General features: G+C 35.0%; 2 long non-coding RNA genes and 1 pseudogene across 2 annotated transcripts; 1 reads left to right on the forward strand and 2 right to left on the reverse strand.

Annotated features, from left to right (window-relative positions):
* Positions 1-22,575, forward strand: part of LOC133779489 (protein MOR1-like) — an 86,954-nt pseudogene that overhangs the window by 32,073 nt on the left and 32,306 nt on the right.
* Positions 308-8,850, reverse strand: LOC133780615 (uncharacterized). The gene is made up of 2 exons (XR_009869448.1): positions 8,486-8,850; positions 308-544 (listed from the first exon to the last, which is right to left on the reverse strand). It is a non-coding gene; the product is annotated as an uncharacterized LOC133780615 (long non-coding RNA).
* On the reverse strand, positions 2,601-3,602 carry LOC133780613 (uncharacterized). The gene is made up of 4 exons (XR_009869447.1): positions 3,494-3,602; positions 3,309-3,379; positions 2,722-2,776; positions 2,601-2,628 (listed from the first exon to the last, which is right to left on the reverse strand). It is a non-coding gene; the product is annotated as an uncharacterized LOC133780613 (long non-coding RNA).

The following is a 22,575-nucleotide window of genomic DNA, read 5'->3' on the forward strand; positions in this document are numbered from 1 at the left end:
ATGTTATCGTAGGTCAGGGTACTCTACATAACACTTTATCTATACAAATGTGTTATTATACTGTCAACGACAACACAATTTCTGTGTTATTTTAATAAATAGATAAGTGTTTAATTATGTTATTTATAGTCTATTATATAACATATTTCAATAATTATAAATTTGTGTTACACTACACTTTAGTATAACACAATTTTTGTGTTATACTACACTTTAGTATAACACATGTGTTATATTAGCTTAGAGAAACATAATCTTTTTTTACTTACACAAAACTAGGAAAACAAATATGAAAGTTAAAGCCAAATAAGGTAACATAAATAGATTTTTATTAATTACTCAAAATGTAATTACAATATTTAGTCTACTAGTCTAGGCTTAAGAAATCATATTACAACATAATTTATGCCCAATTCAGATTCCTTTATCACTAAATACAAAACAAGAAATGTATACAAAAATTAGTGAAATACATTCTTCCATTCTAAAGGCCTCAACTACAAATGTTGTCAAGAATTGCTCCAAAGAAATCATCTCAATATACCTGCACATTGTAAAAAAAAAAGTCCTTTTATTATTATGAACATAAGACTTAAGCTAGTTTCCACCTATAAGCATATAAAGTTTAAATTAAATTTGTAATAACTCCAAAACATGACGAAACAGCAGGGTATAGCAAGATGTACTACCATGCAAAACAACGACTGAAGCAACAAAACATATTGCTTCTTCCCTCTAAAATTAAACAAGAAATACAGAGAAAAACTCAGAACCTGCATGTATTAATTTAAAGAGCATTAATTTAAAGATCCAATCTTAAGAAGCCACAAACAGAGAAAAACTCAGAACCATCATGAAATTTCTAGGAAGTACGAAACATAAATGTAGAAAGACAGCTCTGACGTACTGACCTGTTCAAAAACTAAAAGTGTTACTCAATTATCAACACATAAAAAGCATAGAACAACAAGATTCAATTGCTACCGCAAAAGCAGAAAACATAGAAACAAATGACCAAGGGATGATCATAAAGTCATTCTCTTCAACACCAAAAGCTAGTTTCTTATTGTTACTAAAATCACTCCCATAAATAAATAATATAAATCAAGAAAAACAAAAAGAACAAAGAACATAGAGAGAAACTAATTTCAAAGGAAAAATAAAACAAATAAGGTCATTAAATACAAGAATTGAAACTTATCACATTTGAGAGTAAAGGAAACCAGGAAACCAGACCTATGCAACTCAGGAGAAAAAGAAAGGGAAAGGACAATTCATACTAACTAATTTATCACCCTATATTCCATAAGAAGAACCAATATGAAGAAACAATTCATACAGTTTGTACTAACTTCTATCCCCGTTTATTTCTTATCTAAAGACCTAGCAAGGTTAATTCCTTTCTGTAAAGTTCAATACAAACATAGCATTGATGTGTAAATAGCTTTGGCAAAATTCTCTCTGTGATAGGTAACCAACAGGGCATCAAGTATGGCATCCAAATTAACAAGTAGAATGTGAATATGGCTATTAGAGGTCCTTTATGAAGCCCATGCTATTCCTCTTATTCGAGCAGTGAACAATAAGTTCGAGTGGAACAGACAGATCACCACAAACTGATAAGAACATATACAAACACGATGGCCATAGATAACAGAGATACATACTAAACATCGATGTGTATCTAGCTGTTCAGCGTTCAACCTTAGTAGTTGCTTTACAGCCTGCACTCCAAAGACAATTTAGTCATCAGTTGGCCTTATGCAGCTCAAGACAAAAAGAGGGTCAAAATAAAAGCTTCTCAACCACACCCTTAAACAAAAGCTTACCTGAAAGGCAAGCAAAACCTTCTGTTTTCTCACATTCACTTCAAAAGAAAGCAAGTGTGTTTCTAACGAATCAGGGGAGTTCTTTTGAAGCAACTTAAAGTACTTTGTAGCTTCTAAAAGTGGATCTTCTACCTGAATAAACACATAAATATCAGACAGGGCAACACTTTTCCTAGAGATGTCCGACAAACAATTAAGGAAAATACAAAACACAATTAAGGAATCTGAGAAATAAGTAAAGGCACACAGAACCTGCTATTTCCCATGGACAACACAACTAAAGATACAACCCTAGTTAAACTGCTCCCAGAAGATATCTGCCCTTCACAATTAAGCTAAACCAGTTCACACAAGTAAACCGTAAAAATTCCAAGGTAAATGCATGTGAAAACCTCTAGACTATAAACAAAAACTTACTAAAGATCTCAGATATTGTGGCCACTGTCCAACAATATCAAATCTCTTTAAGAAAAGAATAAACCATGAAAGATCATTTCAAAATATATCATCAAGTGTATCTATAGATACAGACACGTGCACAAACTATATCTCGTAGTATAACATTAATTTCAATAGCAAAATATCTCTGTTACAAGATTAAGAAGGGAAAAAAATCATAAGATTATATTAAGAAAAAAATCCGTAAAACTTATTCCAGAAAACATTTACATTAAAAAAACTTTCATTAAGAATTCTAACCAACCTTGCCCGATTATAAATGAATCGTAGTTGGGGTGTGCTCAATGGCCTCATCAATTTTAGAAAGAGCGATTTCATATTGTCCCCTTCTGTCGTAATGCTGGATCCAAACAGAAATTCTAAGCAAAAAAAAATATCCCAACAAAAAATATTTAAGGGGGTAGCAAAAAGAAGAAAAATAAAGGTGGCTAACCTGTGCTAATAGGAATAAGGTCCACATAAGAGTTGAAGGAGGTTCTTTCTCTGACCTGCATTTAAAGTAAATATTTTTTTTTTTTAAAAGTGACATCATCAATAAGAATTACCAAAAGAATGCCTCTGGCAACAAAACCATGTGCCAGACTAAAAAAGCACTTGCAAGATAAAAAATTAGAACAAATCAGAGCATTCACCATTCACAACTAAAATCTAAAGGCAAGGAGATAGTTTTATAATATTATGACACGTTCAGTGACCACAAATCTAAAATCATGTTGCTTAGATCATCTGCTTCAGTATAACAGAAACATGATTGACTGTTCATATATATAGTATATAAAGAGAGCAGGAAAAAGATAAGTCTAATTCATTCGACAAAACCAAAACAAGGAAAAACAATACAGAAATCTATAAACTGTAAACAACCTCACACCATGAAGAAGCAAACCACAAGCTCCACTACCCATTGGCTAATCAACTAAACCACACCCAGAAGACAACTCTTATAAATAGGCATCACTGAAGTGTATGAATGTTTCAACATGATTTGCATTAATGGAAATAAGTGATACCACAGCTTACCTTCCAGGGAATTGACCAGAAGTCCTAACAGCATGCTCCAGCTCAATAATAAGTTCCTCAAGAATGTCTGCCTGGGAAACAGTGTGACAAAGCATAACTTAAACCTACAGAACTAATAATTTCTTAAGTCCTAAAAAAATCAAAAAATTAATGTGTAAAACAATCAAGAAGAATGAGGAGCATACCTTTCCAGGATGATCATACAATGGAGAAAGATCAGTGAACAATGATGGAACTCCCTGAAAGCATCAAGAATATACGTTGCCATAAAATATAAAAGATCGAGTCAGAGTGATAAAAAAGGAACCATAAATTCCTTAGTAAGGAGGGGCTTAATATAATTTTCAGCTGCTTCTCTAAACCTGACACCTTGCAGAGGAACTATTCTTACATATTTACATATGCTGTATAGAGAGAAAAAAAAAGAATTGTTTGTATACATATATAATACTTAAACACATGTACAAAAGAGAGGAATAACATTTTCTAAAACCAACGGATGGACTGTATTAACTTCCACATGATTTATTTGATCTAGATTTTAAAAGGTTCAGCTTACATCACACTATGTAACAGACTTTTTGACAATAAATTCAGAACATGAATTACAAGTGTAATTTTTTACTGAGAACAGCTGCATGAACCATGGCAGCGTATTAGCAAAAAATTAACAGCAATGGCGTAACCAATGTCAAAACCACTGTTTGAAAATATGAAGTCATAGATCTACAGTCTATAGTCTAGAAATTTCCAGTTGTGTTTAAAGCACAAATCAATTTGAATTATGAATGAGAGAACATAAGTTTGGAAACTTCTTGGTTGTTTATATCAAACATTAAGTATTTGAGTAACATTAGTAAGTGGGACCAACAAGAAAAACAATTTAGGTTTGTCACTGTAAATGATGGCCACTAGAAAGATAAATATATAAATATATATAAATAAAGGATCAATAAATAAGGTCAAATTCGTACTTTGAGTTTAAATGATGAGCAACAGCAAAGCCGATCCAATTCATACGATGATTTGATTTTAGAGACAAGAGCTGTTGTTTTGTCTCAACAAACCCTGCCAAATCTCACAATAGATAAAGAGCCATCATTAACCAAAACAAATTAAGGATTTAAATCTAGAAAAAGGCACTACTCACAAAAAATGATGTAATAAACAAGCATGATATTAGCAGCTATATTTAACAAGTGTCATGTATTTCAGTTAACTTTGAAACAGAAAATATAAGTGCTAAACTTCAATATTGTTTTTAAGTTACCAACAAAGCATAAGTCTCTAAAAGAAGAAAATTAACATCAAAAGCATACCTATAACAGTGACAGATCCCGCAAAATTTCAATATTGTCTGGATTAATCCTCAATGCATTTCTATAGCATTTGATTGCCTCCCTGTATTCTCTATCAGACCAATAAAGAAGACCATAAACATGCTAGCATACATGACTTTTAAGATCATTCTGCAAAGAGACAAAAAAGCCTTAGAGAACTAAAGACCCTACTGATTTTGAAAACAAAATAGAACATTAAAATTTTAGACAACACCCTCACCTTTAATCCTTGCCGAACAAGCTCATATGCTTCAGATTTACGGTCCATGCAATTTAATGTCAACCCCTTCATTTAGACTTCAAAATTCTATTAACTTAAAACCCTAATATAGCTATAATTTTTCAAGTAAGGATATTGATAACTAAACTTGTTGAAGTAGCACTAATGAAATTTAAGTTGAACTTTTTATGTCCTACGACATAAAAAGAAACATTCCATCATATGCAAATCAAACCTCATAATACCAAATTTCTATATCAAACCTAAAAAGGTGAGAACAATTGAAAAGGAAAAAAGAACTCTTCTAGATTTAGTGCCACAGGGAGGAAGAGCACATAGCATCTAAAAGATGGAGCTAAATGCATACCCTTAATTCATCATATGCCCAATAATATTGAGAATGCTTTCCTCCAGGCCCACCAAAAGCTTCTTGCCAAGAGTCAAGCAAGACAAAAATTTTCTCCCTCACTTGCATATCTGCTTGAATGTTACAATCCACGTGTTTCAAAAGTTACAATCCATACAAATTCTTAATCAGAGAAAATAATTTAGATGCATAGAGAACAAGAAGAGAACACAATTCCACCAATAAAAGTTTAGAAAACAGTTACTAAACAAAAAGACGGGGAAATAAATGCCTATCCAACTTTGTTTGGCAAAAATAATATCCTTAACAATTCGGACAACTTAGAGCAATGCGAACAATGCTCTTTCTCTCACTATCTTCTACAATTTACACTCCTCTCATTACCTGACAAGAGCAATAAAAAATTAATGTCTTAATATTAATTTTCATCTTATGGTAATAAGATTTCACATGCCAAGCAATAAGAAGGAATATAAAAGAGGGTGAGAATAGACTGCTGCTGGTACTTCATTACACATAAACAAAACACACTCATAAATGAAACTTGAGCCTATGCTTTAATAAATTACCAATTTCCTTGAACGACCAAACTCAGTGAGGAATGGCCAAATGGAACATCAAAAAGTCTTCCAAATATCCATTTTATCGGTAATGCACTTTAAATAAAGGCACCTTTAACAAACATAATAATTATGCAATTTAAACCTAATTGAATATTTACTTCTATAAAATAATAATATTGTCTCAATAATCAGATGTTACTGTAATCCCCACAGTTCTTTACCATTGTTTCTAATAGCTACAGAACTCGAATTAATTCAACAAACCAGTTAGAAAAGATTGACCACAAAAAAAGGGGTTTTTGGTAGAATATACATATATAAATATATATACATATTTATACATATCAAAATACCAGATTTAATTCAAAGAAGAAAGAACTCAAAATATGTAGTAAAGCTTTAGCTTACCATCTTAATACTGTGTCTAAGGTTTTTGCTGGCTCTCTGCTGCGGATAGTTCGTTTTCCAAAGCTCCCTATATATAGAAAATTTATAGTTATAGAGCACAAGTATTAAAAATAAAGGTTGAAAATTTTAATGAAAGCCCAAGACCCTAATTAGTCTCACTAGGAGTCCTAATCCTGATGCTAACTAATTAGACTCCTTAACTACGTATAAAACTATCTTGAGTGGTCTTATGAAGTAATGCATTAACTATGCAGTCAGTAAACACAATTTAACCATGCAAGAGAATTTACTAAAAACTATCAGAAACAATATGAATAAAAGCAGTATAAACTCCAGCTAAAAAATTGATTTTTATCGGATTAAATTATGAAAATTCATTAACAAGATATGAATCAAAATGCTGCATTAATAAATGGAAATTCACATAAATATAAGTCCAGAGGCAATAAAATTAACTTCAATTACATAAGAGATCAATAACCCAGAAAAAAAAACCATATTACGCAATTATGGTGACTAAAATCGAAATTATACTGATACCCAGATGAAACGTTTGCAAGGAAAATTCAAAATCGAAACTTTGAATCAAATTATTGGTTTTCGCTCACACAACTAACTACTGTGGCGAATTCCTATCAAAATTAGTTGAGATACCGACATTATGCACCCGTAGACGGTATGTTTTTCCTGTTCAAGACAAAGTAACAATGAGATTGATAGCCTACCTTCATAAATCAATTTAACAATCATAACAAAACCTTACATAGCCAAAAATAAAAATGAAAAAAGAGGCATACTATTTACTTTTTACTTGGTTCAACATTTACTAGAAGGTTTAGCAGTTTCTTGATGGTTCAACATTTACTAGAAGGTACATCATCAATATCTCGATGGCTTTGCAGTTTCTTTGAAAGTGTTATGCTTCAAAAACAGGTTAGTAAATGCCACCCTTAAGTTCTTAACCTCTCTATCTAATTCACTTGGTGTCCTTTGCCTGCAAGATCCAAGAAAATGGAGTAGGATCCACCAAAAACTGAGATAAGTCTACAGATCAGTGCTTGAAGTATCGTACAAAAATAAAAATGTAAAACTCACATAGCTCTTACCATTTTCTGAAAGTTTTTTCAAGACTACAGTATGTATTCGATCTTTTAGATACCACAAATTGTCAATAGCAGCAACTAAATTACTTAAGATGTTCTTAGTCTGTTCAGCGTATCAAATCATCCTGGCAATCATATCAGATGACATGGATGAGACATCTATAAAGTGCTCCACTTCTGATTGGATACGCAGCCAAAGACAGAACCCATCATATGAGACAGAGGATGGTTACAAAAGTCGTTGCTAACATACCTGAATTCGAAACCAGTAACATTGAATGAAAATAGGCATAGGCAGTGGAAAGAATATATTAGGAGTTAACTAATAACTGTAAGACAAAAATAGAAAATATAATTTGAACTCAAATAGAAAAACAGACTAATAACTTCATTTTTTGCAATGCACGTATCAAAATCATGTAGCTAAAACAGAATAAAATAAAATTTAAGAATCAGGTGCAAGTAAATTCACTTACAAGCCAGAAACACTGAAGAGCGTACATATATTGAGAAAATACATGAATGCTAATAAGCTTCATTGAGAACCTGAAATGTAAAATATGGCAAGATAATTGTGTGACGTGGCAATAGCAACATAATGGCTGGACAAAAATAGCTATTATATATGCTTCAAGTACAGCCCATCAACACTTGCTCAAACCAAAAGCTTAATGGCTATAGAATGTTTTGTTAAGAAGTCTATTTACACTTATAGATGTTATGATAGTGTTGATCAAGACTTAAAAAGTTCCAACAAAATGAGGCAATGAAAAGAACTAAATCTAAAACTTGTCTACATATGCTACTGTATATTTACAAGCATTTTTTGTATGTGTGTGTAGTTTATTCAGTTTTTATGTTATATATAGAAATGTTGTTAGGCTAGTTGGCTCACTCTCTTTGCATTCTCTCTCTATGAATCAAGCTGTATATATATCTATATGTATATATTTATGTTTTTTTGTTGTATTAGTTCTATTCTCTATTTTTTTGTATGAAAGGGGGAAGTTTTTGGCATTATTCTGTTGATGTGAAAGTGGTCAAGCATAATAACCAGATTGAGTTAAGTTACTGTTAATCCTAACCCGAATCAAACTAATTGTCAACCACTTACAGGTTTTACTGAAAATAGAAAGACATAAATTCAAATAACACAACAAAAAATAAGGGATTGACCTTTTACCAGCTTCTCTTTGCTGCTTCAACTAGACCTTTTTTCGCCCAATCTTCATGGAAGGTAAACAAAGTTAAAGTGAAAGAAGCAAAAAGAAGCTTTGGAAAGATTGTACTATACATGAGAAAAAACAATAAAAAGAAGATCACTACCCAAAAACAAAAAAAAACAAAAAAGATTGGCTTACATCTTTTGTATGCCCTCTTCCTAGTACAGTTTAAAAAGACTGTGATTCTTAGTCTTTTGTTTTGTTAGAAATTCATAAGAGCACCATTGTTCAGGGTAAAATCAAAGCTTAGTTGATATGGAATGAATGGCCTAAAGATAAAAAGAAAAGCAGGCTTGAGATTACCATATGATTATTGTAGAGAAAACAAATTATAGATACATATTCCACCTTGGATTTTCTGTCAGCTAACTCAATCAGAGCCATTTTGATGTAAATAGTGATTACAATTACATATTTTAATTTTTTTTCCTATATCACTATATATGTGTATGTTATGTGATTGAACTGAATTTTTCAATGAAACATACAAGAATTTAAGGGACTGACTTCTGAGTTTTTTTATTTTTTTATCTGAAGGACTTGTTCCATGCATTGTCTTACTAGTTGGTCTACATTTTGTTCCTGAGTCCCCTAGATGGTTGGTCTTACGGGGAATGTGATTTCAGACTGCTGTTATATTCATGCATATTGCAATCCTAAGTAATTTGAGACACTATAATTGCAATAAGGTTGGTTATCTACACAAACTAAACAACAAATGTACCCTATTTTTTCTGCTCCAATCATATGCACAGATAACTTAATATCTGCAGATATGTTACTTAATATATTGGCTATGTATTTTTTAATTAAATACTGTTTCCTATTTTTTTTGTGATGAGTGCTAGACTCTATTTCATCCTTTTTTAATAATATTATCTTTATCCTTTAGCTTTCTAGCCTTTTAATATATTATCTTCAATTCAAAAAATAAATAAAAAAGTGTGGGATATTGTTGTTGACGCAAATTAATATGGCATCATACTATTTTATTATAAAATTAAAATATACAAGGGCAAATATTAATTTGTGCCAATAACACTATGCTATATCAACTGGTGTTGTGCACCAAATGGCAATGCTCATTAAATTGGTTTATGATTTATTTTTCTTTTATTAACTTGCAATAAATAGTAAAAGGGGGGAAATGATTTGGTGCAAACTGAAAAGTGGTGTTTAATTATTTACTATTATCCGGTGCCAATTGAGACACAACGCACACAAAAAGAGAGAGAGAGATTAACCTAAACACAACACACAATAAACAATAAACAATTTCATAAATGCATTTAAATTTGATGCTTGACATTTTAACTGATATACCTCTAAAGGATTAAGCTAGGCCACGGAACCATCAGCATTTCAAAACTATATATATTCAAGTTTATTCAACATATGACAATGGAATTAACTATCATTTTCCAAGAGCATAAAATAGAGCCATTTTGATAACCAAACTTATCATATTAAAATACATGCTCCTCCTCCATACCATACCATACCTGTTAAGAATCGACTCCAAGTGATGATGCAATAGGAGAAACGCAGGGGAACAAATATCGGCGTCTACCATCTCTATGGCCATCATCAATCATTCCAAGACCTTCATGTAGAATTCATTTTTAAAGGGTTCCAAGTCAGATTTTAATCACATAACAAGAATAGGGTAGGAAAATAAAGCAAAAATAGCATAAAAACTTACATCTAGCAAAGTATCAAGTGCATCGGTTGCACAACCAGTGGTTCAAGAAAGCCGCCTTTCAACTTCATCAATGGTGACAAAACCCTGAGCCTGGAAAAGAAATGAAAGTGGAAGTGGTTGTTTTAATCATTTTGGTTGAAAGAGGAAAAATACATTGTGAATGGTACTTCTTCGTTTCCATTTCTTGAAAGAGGAAAAAGACTGATTATGCTTAAAAAGAAGTATTATTCCACGTATAAAACATAAACATTTCTACATTGAAGAAAGTATTTATTTATGACAAGATGGAAGATAAAACAATAGTAACCTGGGCAAGCTCCAAAATTTCATTATGGTCTTTGTTCAACTCTGTTGGAACAGAATGAACAAGCTTTTTTCTTCCAACAGAAATCACCTCAAAACCACTCCCCAGAACCTGAAACCGAATGCAATAGATGTTAGTATAAGAAAATCCTAAAATAAAAACACAAGCAACACAGTAAACAAATCTAAGGGCTTCAGACTATAACTGATGTCAAAAACAGAATTTGCAAATAAGGTTTACGTGTAAAACTGATGTACGAATTCAAGAAAAAGTATAAAGTAGTATTTATAATTCTTCAGCCATGTCAAATAGTTACTTTTGTCATGGACTAATCAACAATTAATAATTATAGAAACATTTAATTTGACATCCCAAATAATCAAAATGCCAAAAAACACTACTAAGACAATAACAACAGAATGAAAGAACTTAATATGTTTAGATCAACTACAGGTAGGGACAGCTGATTCTTCTAGTTGACAAGTATAATATAAAGTGTTTCGTGAATAAAAAACGTTCTACAGCTGTAGAAGGTTTAAAAATTTGAACCACACAATTTCTCTGTTTTTTTTTTTTTGACATTTGGGATAGGATTTGAAGTTGGGACCTCATCCTCTTTGCGAGGAGATGTGCAGTACAATCTGCAACCACACAATTTCTTATAAGGCAACTAACCCATATTACCTTCAGTTTCTGTATAGCTCGCAATCAGTCATCCTCATAGACAACTTCTCGATCACTCATTCGCCTCCGACGAAGCAGATTGCAGAATTCCTGTAAGTTGATCGAACGGAGACGTTGGACACAGCGGGAGGAGTTTTGTAGGAGCAGATCCTTAATCCTTTAACATTAATTTAGGGAGAATAAATGAAAAATCAATATGCAAAATCGAAAATTAATTTTGAAAACCACAGATTTTAAAGATTCTATGAGATTCAAGCTAATAAATCTAACATCTACAACTAATTACTTACTTGGCTTGCCAAGACCGAAGAGAAGAACAAATTTGAGAAGCCCAATGACTGAAAATTGAAGGTTGACAGAGAGATAGAGAAAGACAAGAGAGAGAGAGTGAGGAGTTCGGAGACCGTACGACCAAGCCGAAGAAATGGGTCTCTTCTTTGTGTCGATATGTTGAAGGAAATGGGCAGAAATGTTGAAGGAAAGCTCAGAAATGGGGTCTCGGGTCTCAAAAATGGGGAAGAGAAAGGAGATGGGTGTCTATCTCAGAAATGAAAAAAAAATTCTAACTGGCGAGATGTGAATATATTATCGCCCTTTTTACATAAAAAGTTTCCCAATATAATACTCTACAATAATACTTTTCTATTAGTATTATATTGAAGTGTTATGGAAATGGGTATTTGGTGTAGTGACACCTCCACTAAGATGTCCTACTACACCAGTGATCCGGGCCTAGATCACATGTATTCATAATACTACTGGACCGTACTAATAGTGTTTAATTAAAAATTCCATAACATTAATATAAACTGCGGACTATTTAATTCATTATCTATAATATTTATCCTCTCGTACCATTTCAAGATTCTATCTACATTAATGAAGTAGGAATTTTCAGATATTTATCTAAATATTATTCAATAATAATAAACATTAATTATATATAAAAATATTTTTTTTATAAATTTCATAAATAAAGAACTACTTTCATTGCTTTAAGGGCAATATGCCCAACACGGTGCTCACAGCTCAACTTTGCTTTTGGACTTATCTACAACATGAAACAAGTAGGTAAGCGAAAACACTTAGTAAGAATAGCCTTGCACACAAGTATACTAAACCCAGTAGCGAGTTGACCTAAGGTAGTTATCACTACTAGTCACTAGGATACTGGATAAGTTCAAACCCTATCATACAATTCTCAAACAATAGCCAAAATCGGAAATCAAATACTTTGATTGTACCTAACAACCAACGTTACACATATCATGATAACCTGCACCAAGAAAATCTCGAAACATTCGAGATATATATAATTACAAAATTAAATCAACTCAACAAAACATACATGATTCTAGCTCCAACCTTGATTCCCTCTTAACATCCTGACTCCAACCCGTACTTTATTTTACCTTGTCGTAGCTCCAACCCGGACTATATTTTATCATGTCTTGGCTCCAACCCGGAATATATTTTACCATTCATGGCTCTAACCCAGACTATATTATACCTTGTTCTGGCTCCAAGCCAGACTATATTTTACCATGTCCTGGCTCCAACCCGGACTATATTTTACCATGTCCTCGCTCCAACCTAGACTATATTACCATGTCCAGGCTTCGACCCGGACGGTGTTACACAAAGGTGTTGGCTCCAACCCGAACTCACTTAGCTGCAAAATGCATAAGCATTGCAAAGGTAGGCATTAAGTCTAATCGAACTCTCCGTTCCATGCATCTTAATATTCTTTACCTAATGAACCCTCTTATCGGATAACTCGTATTTTGGTTTTAGGAAAAAGGAGTTCTACTCAACTAATAACTTTAGAAAAATACCAACTTGTCGTCCTCTTACGAAAGTTTACCATTTTCTATCATTTACTAAACTACCACTTTTTGACCCTTTACAAATAATATTTGACAATGTTGTCCCATTCTCTACAAGTTTCTACAAAACTCAAACTCCCATTTTTACCATTTTTATCCATAATCTGTGATCTCATTTTATGTTATTTTTTAAAAGAAGGGCAATTAGACCCTTAACTTATAAAATGTTAAAAATCAACTTTTAAATTAACTCAAGTTGACCTAGGATTGGTTATATCTCCAAATCCTTTGTTATCTTTGCAAATGATTATTTCTTCTCATTTTCAAAACTGTAAGGTCATTATATGTTTCAAAGTGATAAAGTCCCATTTTTAAGCTTTTGACCTCAATTGAGATTTTTAACCAAAACTCTTAAACTATCATTCACGTATTACATGATAGAAGGATGAGAACTTGGTGAAAGCCTCTCGTCAAAACTTGTTTTAGGTTAAGAGAACTAACCTCCCAAAATCACTTTTGGTTAAGGTTTGAAATTTCTACCTTTCAGTTTTAGGGAAAACTTAGAAAAATCATTTCCCATAAACCGTGATACATTTATCTCTAAACTTTTACAGGGGTAATTATACACATCTTAACTAATTCCCTCAATATTTCATTATTTTTTGGATGGCAAAACCAATTCAAATTTTTAAAGCAATTTGAGTAGTGTCTGCTGCCCATAAGTTTTTCCGAGATTTTATGGTAGTTAAAAAATTTATTTCTCATACACCATAGTCCAGTTCTTTCTCAAATTTTATAGAGTATTTTATACATGTCTAGATTATATTCCTGCAAAATTTCATATTTTTTGGAGAAATAGAACCCATCAAAATGTTAAAGAAATATGAGCAGTGCATGCTGCCCAGAAGTTTTGTTTCCAGATTTTATTGAAAATTTTGAAAAATCATATCTCTTATAACATAATACATTTTCCACTAAAACTTTACATTGACCCTTATAAATGTTTAAACTAACACCCTACTGAATTTTATAGTTTTTTTATTAGTAAAACCCATTCAAAAGTCAAAACAATCTGGGCAGTGCATGCTGCCCAGAAATTTTCCAGATTTACATCACAATGCCAAAACGTGCATAACTTGGGTTTAAAAATATATTTTTATGATTTTCCAAATCCTGTCATCAAGTAATCACAAAGAACTATGCAACTACTTTAATATTTTTCACAAATAGAGGCAGTGGAATGCGAACTTACTCGTTCGAAGCCAGACTACGAAATTTTGGCAGCATGCATTTTCACTCACAATCAACAACAACAAGCTTTCTAGCATAGCACATGCATGCATGAAAATCATCATACCACACAAAATCTCAACCTTAAGCATAAAATAAGCTCAAAAAATATTGAAATACCCTATACAACAAGATCTACAAGAATCACCACAAAATATAAAGAAAACAAACATGTGCATGAATAGTAAATACAGATTCCATATATATATCTAGCATGCCCAGTAGTAATAACCTACTCATGCATGCACACAATTGCAATTAAATGATCATTGGGTCATTCTGGAGTTCGCTGCCTTGAACAGATGACCATAGAGTCAACTCAGGGCCCTATGCCCCAGTAATGTGACCATAGAGTCACCTGGGGCCCTTGCCCTTAGCTCTGAGTAACTAGCCATAGAGGTAGCCAAGCGCTTTGTTTTCCAACGACCATAGGGTTGACCAACGTAATAGTATGTCCCTGATTGGGCGTAAGCCTCTCGATCAACATGCAGTGTACTATTGCCGCCCTTAACTAATAAGTCAAGGCTTTAATCGCAGATTCAGATAACTAGACAACCAATAAATAACCTAGTCACCTCAAGCACGATCCTGGCTCTAATCCCTTAGCAATAACCTAGTCACAACCAATAGAGAATCTTGTCAAAACAAGCGAATAAAGGCTTCCGGACCGAGTCCTAGCCTCCAAGACGTAAATTTACTAAATCGAGTAGTAGGATCGATCCCAAGCCCTTAGGTTTGAGTTCCTACACTCAAAACCTTCCCGGCTCAAAAATCCATCAAGTGTCGTGGTTCAAAACAAAGGAGTCACGACCTACCCCAAGTAAGAGAGCCCAAGCTCTCCTTTGATTCTATAGGTGCCACCGCGTGCCTCTACTGGCATTGCGGCTCAAATGGAGGTTTGGCGCCTCTTTCTCCTTCCTGCTCATGAGAGCCACGGAGCCCCAAGAACAGGGTTGTGGCTCGCCATGAAAACTCATAAATTTACCTGTTTTCTTCAAGCAAAAACCAACCACAAACCTATCCAAACACAGCTAAAACTCGAAAGTAAAGTCCCCAATCAATTACGTTTCCCAAAACCATCAAAACCCAAGAAAAAGCTTGGCTAAAACCCCATCTAATTCCCAAAATCAGAGCTGAGTTTCTAAACTCCAAAAACATAGCTAAAAACCAGAGAAACACTGAGAGTTAGGGCTAGATATCATTACCTCTGTTGCCGCAATCAATGGTAAGTCTTTCCCCAAGAAATCCCGAGCTTAAGCTAGCCTCGATTCTCCTTAAACTGCAAGAATTCCCAAAGAGTTTGAGAGAAAGAGAGAGAGTGTAAACGAGAGAGAGAAAAGGACAATGTGTTTTAGTCTGATTTGGTGTTTTGTGAGGTTTGCTTATACTCTAAGTAACCTTAAGCAAATCCCAAGGATCGGGGTACCAAAAACGTCCCCGAGGGTTAAATGGTCAAAATTCCCAGAATTCCCTCCTAATCTCACTTATACCAAATATATCCTCGAATATTCATTTTGGTTATCTGATAACCCGGTAATGTACTAGGTACCCAAAATATCCCTAGACTCACCCTGAGTCAGGTATTAGGTCCCGTTGTGACTTTCCTCCTACTAACTTGCTCCCTATGATCGTCTCATGCCGAGTAACCCAAATATACCCACATAATAATGTGGTCTCACACATATATCACATATATTCCAAATATACCCATAACGGGCCAAATTAAGAAAATTGCCTTTCTAATAAGAAACGGGCCCACATGCATATTTAATACACCTAAACATGCATATCTAGTCATATTATCATATAATTAACGTAATCATATACGATACACTTATATATCACATACACACATAAATCATAATTAAATCACATATATGTAAATAATTTTCATAAATTGCCATTCTGGCCCCTTAATCAAGGCCCTAAGCCTTATTAGGTAATTTGGGACGTTACAACTATTCCCTCCTTATAGAAATTTTGTCCTCGGAGTTTTACATGAACAACTCGGGATATTGATTCTGCATATCTGCCTCCATCACCTAGGTCGCTTCCTCGACCTTGCTGTTTCTCCATAATACATTAACTAAAGGTATGGTCTTGTTCCTCAAGACCTTGTCCTTCCTATCTAAAATTTGAACTAGTTGCTCCTCGTAGGACAAATCTGTCTCGATTCCCAGATCCTCGTAACTCAACACATAAGTCCCATCTGATGCATACTTCCTCAGCATGGAAATATGAAATACGTGGTGCACACTAGACAGTGTAGGGGGTAAGGCCATCTGACCGATCCTCTTCAGGATCTCAAATGGTCCAACAAACCTAGGGCTCAACTTTCCCTTCTTCCCAAACCTTTTCACCCATCTCAGTGGTGAAACCCTAAGTAAGACATAGTCTCTCACTTGGAACTCCACGTTCCACTGCTTTGGGTCGAAATAACTCTTATCTCTACTATGAGACGCGAGCATCCAAGCTCTAATCATTTCAATGGCCTCAGTGGTCCTCTGAACTGCCTCAGGACCCAAATATTTCATCTCACCCATCTCATCCCAGTGAATGGGCGACCTGCATTTCCTACCATACAGTATCTCATAAGTTGCCACTCCAATAGTCGATTGGTAGTTGTTATTTTAAGAAAACTCTATCAGAGGCAAATATTTATTGTAGGAACCTTCAAATTCCAATGCACATGCTCTCAGCATGTCCTCCAGTATATGGATAGTCCTCTCAGACTAACCATCGATTTGAGGATGATAAGTTGTACTAAACTTTAGCTGTGTACCCATCGCCTTCTGTAAACTTCCCCAAAACTTGGAAGTAAAGATAAGGTCCCTATCACACACGATAGACCTCGGAGTCCCATAAAGGCATACTATCTCTCTCACATAGAGATATGCATACTGGTCAACCATGTAATTCATCCTCACTAGTAAAAAGTGAGTTGATTTCCTATACCAATCCATGATGACCCAAACTGAATTGTGCTGGCCCACTATTCTGGGCAATCCTACCACGAAATCCATCCTGATATCCCCCCACTTCAACTATGGGATATCTAGAGGCTGTAACAGCCCTGCTGGTCTCTGATGCTTTGCCTTGACCAGGTGACAGGTCAAGCACTTTGCCACGTACTCAGTCATATCTCTCTTCATCCCAGGCCACCAAAATAAGGCTTTCAGATCCTGGTACATCTTTGTGGTGCCTGGATGTAGAGAAGAAGGGGTAGTATGAGATTCATCCAGAATCTCCTGTCTAATCCAAGTGTCCATCAGAATGCAGATCCAATCTTTGTATCTTAATAGGCTCCCATGTCTGACACTGTATAGTCCTTAGCTACTCCAGCTAGGACATCCCCTCTGATCTTTCCCAACGGTGGGGCACTCAACTGCTTCCCCTTAATCCTTTCCAAAAGAGTAGACTGCAGGGTGATGCTGGCTAACTGGCCCACCACTAGCTCAATACCTGCTCTAGTCATGTCCTCAACCAACTCCTTGGATATCTGCCTAGATTTATACAGCTGTCCCGGACCCTTCTAGCTTAAGGCATCTGCTACCACATTGGCTTCCCCTAGGTGATAGATGATCTCACAATCATAATCCTCCACCAGCTCTAACCAATATCTCTGCCTCATGTTCAAATCCTCCTAGGTAAAGAATTATTTAAACTCTTGTGATCTATGTATATCTCACACTTCTCACCATACAAGTAGTGCCGCTACACCTTCAGTGCAAAAACCACTGCTGCAAGTTCCTGATCATGTGTGGGGTACCTCTGCTCATACTCCTTCAGATGACGTGATACATAAGAAATCACCTTCCTTGTCTGCATAAGGACACAACCTAGGCCCTGCCTTGAGGCATCACAATAAACCACAAACTTGTCCTGATATGTAGGAAGACTCAAAACTGGAGCGGTGATCAAATTCTTCTTCAATCTTTGGAAACTTTCCTCACACCTGTCTGGCCATAGGAGCCTCTGATTATTGTGTGTCAACTCTGTCAGTGGTGACACAATTTTGGATAACCCCTCCACAAAGCGTCTTTAATAAACTGCCAATTCCAAGAAACTTTTAATCTCTGAAGAATTTTTCAGCCTTGGCCAATCCCTGACCACCTCCATCTTTGCTGGATCCACCATAATTCCATCCTTACTGACTATATGACCCAAGAAAGTCACCTGTGGCAATCAAAACTCACATTTCTTGAATTTCGCAAACAACCTGTGCTCCCTCAGCCTCTGTAGTACCAATCTAAAAAGTTGTTGATGCTTTGTCTCTGACTGAGAGTATATTAATATATCATCAATAAAATCTTTGGACACCCAGTTAATTAAATCCATAAATGTTGTTGGGGCATTAGTCAGTCCAAATGACATCACCAAAAACACATAATGCCCGTACCTTGTGAGAAAATTTGTCTTCGATATATCCTCCTCCCTGATCCTCAGCTAGTGATAAATAGATCGAAGATCTATCTTGGAGAATATCGTCCTACCCTATAACTGATCAAACAGATCATCGATCCTTGGCAGAGGATACCTATTCTTGACAGTCAACTTGTTCAGTTCTTTATAATCGATATACATCCTTAGTGAACCATCTTTCTTCTTCACAAAGAGAACTGGTGTGTCCCATGGCAAGAAATTGGGCCTGATAAAACCCAAGTCTAATAAATCCTATAGTTGAACCTTTATTTCCTTCAACTCTGCTGGAGCCATCCTATAAGTTGCCCTAGACACTAGCTTTTTCCTTGGTACCAATTCAATCACAAACTCTATCTCCCTGTGTGCAGGTAAACCTTGCAGATCCTCGGGAAACACATCCAGAAACTTACAGACTAATCTGGTCTCTCCTGGTCCCACTGGCACAACCTAAGTGGTATCCATCACACTAGCTAAGAACCCTATGCATCCCCCCTACAATAGGTCTCTAGCTCTAAGTACTGATATCATAGGTATATGGGGTCCATGCACAGTGGCAACGAATACAAAAGGGTCCTCACCCTCAGGCTCAAAGGTTACCACACTCCCATGGGCGAAGCAGGCCTTCGCCAGACATTCCCCAATATGGCGCCTCCTGCACCGAGTACACTCTGGGAATGCTTTCCAGGTCTTACCGCCACCCTGGCAGCCTATCTGTATGCCCCATTGCCTCCTATCTGGCCCTGGAGCTGAAATTGTATTGATGCGTGTCGTATACCACAACAAATTTAACAATTATTTTTCTTTCAATACTTCCAATTACTTTAGTATAATAGCAAGCACAAGTCGATCCCACAAGGACTATCGTTCACTTTATTATTCAATAATTAACAACTTAAAAGGGGGATTTCGATTTCGAACTCAAAATTAAATAACATAAACTAGAAAGCAAATAATGATTGATATTACGATATAAAGAAACAGTTAAAGGTTAATCTCCACCCTCAACAATCATTCCTAATCACTAATAATAAATATCATTATGATTTCTCAATTAAACTATTAACCCCACAGATAAATCTGAAGCAGACAAGTATCCCAATCTCCCTATTACAAGTAATCAAGGCCAAGCGCTCAATAATTAACTCTTTTAGCTAAGTAATAAATCTATGAAGCATACAATCTATTTAACTTAGGTAAATCATTAAGTCCTATGGAGACAAGTTAATCTAGGCAATAAATTAATGAATCATATAATTCATTTAACCTATGTTCTATTTTTCATCACAATAAAAAATTCTTTTGACATTACTATCAATTGCAATTTATCACATACACTTAGAATCCTATACTAGTAGGTGAGTAGTAATTCTAAGATGAAAATTTAACACTTTAAAACCTTTATTAGTTGGCCACCTAACAAGAAATCACAAAATTCATAACATTCAATTGGAAAAATAGAAACAATTTAATATTGAGAGAAATTAAAGAATAATACTCATTATCAATAATCAACAATCAAGAATTCATGTCATGGGTTTTTGATTTAACCCTTAACCTAAAAAGAACCTACTCCATAATAGCAATCATAATTAAAATTAAAATTAAAAAGATTAAGGGAAGAAAAGAAACTAGATTGATGAACAATAGTGTTGTAGTGTTGTATTCTTCTCTCCAGCCCTTTCTGGGTTTTTTTCTCTCAAAAACCGTAATAAAAACTTAATCTCCAATTAATCCTAATAATCTTTTATAGTCCCCTTTAAATTACTTTTAAAATCTAATTCAAAATCTGAAAACAGCGTCACAGGTCGCGGCCTGAATTTCTGCCTGTCATGGCCTAAAACAGAATATAGGCAAAACTGGCCGCGCAGGCCACGACCTGAAAAATCTGGGTAGTGACCCGACTAGAACATGAAATCTGTAACGTCAGTTCTAATTAAAGTGTCGTAACCTGAGTTTTATGGGTCGCGATCTATCTTCAATTTCTTAAATTCTCGAACTTAGAGAGCTTGTACGCTGCCACCAATTCAGTACTTTAATCCTGAAAGCATGGAATGCTCGTAAAACTTCATTTTAACCTCATCTCAGCGAGTCTTTTTCAACCTATGATTCATAAACTACAATTTCTATCAAAATGTCAGATTTATCATCATAAAATGCAATGTAGAAAATATGTTGTAGACTCACGAAACTAAGTTAAAATTACTAAAAAAAATACTATCATAACACCATCCAAGCATGGAAAAAATTATCAGATATTAATACAAAAATGACCTCATCATGTATCTGGAGTCTTTCTCTTTTGGGCACTAGGGCCTCCGCCCCTACCAAAGCCTGCAAATGGAGGTCTCGACCTCCTAGAATCCCTTCTGGTCGCATTCTTAGGTCAGATCTTATTCTCTGTGCTGTTAGCTGGAAGCATCTTCTCCACAGCCTATGCATAGATAGTCACTCCTAGCACAATCGTAATACGAACATCTTGGGCTATCATAGGCTGTAGCCCCTGGAGAAACCTCTCTCATCTGGTCCAATCAGTGGGCATCAAATCCAGGACAAACTTTGCCAATCTATCGAACTTCAGGGCATAATAAGTCACTGTCATGTTGCCCTTAAGTAACTTACTGAACTCTTTAGCCTTCGCAACTTTAATTGCAAAATTGTAGTACTTTTCATTGAACAGAGTTCTGAATTCCTCCCATTCCATAGTATTCACTGTCTTGGTCTGTGATACCACCTCCCACCATATTCTGGCATCCTCCCAAAACATGTAAGTGGCACAGGCCACTCTCTCATTACCACCTACCCTCATGAAATCAAGGATGGTGGTTATCATAGTCATCCACTAATGTGCCTTCAGTGGGTTTGAGCTGCCCTCAAAGACTGGAGGGTGTTGTTTTCTAAACCTCTCATACATGGGTTCCCATCTATCTCCCAATACTTGGGGCTGTACTGCTGCTAGTACCACTAGCTGTAACACTTTCGGTACTGTGGGTTGTAGGTTCCCTGCTGGAACCTGTTGCTGTCTCAAGAGGCGAATCTCATCTTCCTGCCTCTACAACCTGGTTTGCATAATCAGAAAGCACTTGTTGGCAGTTTTTTGGAACTGGCAGTGGGGCCTGGCCCTGCCCTATATCTCTTGGCCAACCAAGCTCTCTAACCTTCGAGGAAGCATACTGATAACTATCTCACTCTGTAGTGATCAAATAAGCTGCTAGGTAAGCAATAACTATACCTCTTAACACCTGATGGTCCAAGACCGAACAAAAAAAAAAATGCAATGCTAATATGCATGCCAATACACAATATATTCAATCATGGTGCTGTTGGGAAAACTTATACATGATCTTTATATTTTCATGTAGAGCTAATATTAAACAAATTAATATGAGATAACCTAGAACATGTATCTAAAATTGAATTCAAAGAGAAATAATGATAAGAATACTTACATTATACGCAGCGGACTAATAAAGTTCTTCCTTCAGTTTCTCTAACCCTTGTATCCTTTATGTCGCAGAGTATTACCAAGAAACTGAACCAATCTTCACTTTTCTTCATAGCCTTCCAAAGTATTCTTAGAATCACCTAGACTAGGTTGGACAATTCTCAACACACGAGACAGATACAGAGAGAAGAATAGAAAAGAATAATAAGGCTTAGAAAATGACTTATGTTTAGAGAGAATCTAAAACCTATCAAAAAACCAGTGTCTGTCATCTAATTTTAACTCTCACTTAACATTCCTTTTATAGAATCATTTAGGTCATTTATTTAATTAAAAAATCAATAAAATAATAGTCAATAATCAGCCCTAGGTT

This window comes from Humulus lupulus, chromosome 5 (assembly GCF_963169125.1).
Source record: "Humulus lupulus chromosome 5, drHumLupu1.1, whole genome shotgun sequence".
In the NCBI taxonomy this organism is placed as follows: Eukaryota; Viridiplantae; Streptophyta; class Magnoliopsida; order Rosales; family Cannabaceae; genus Humulus; species Humulus lupulus.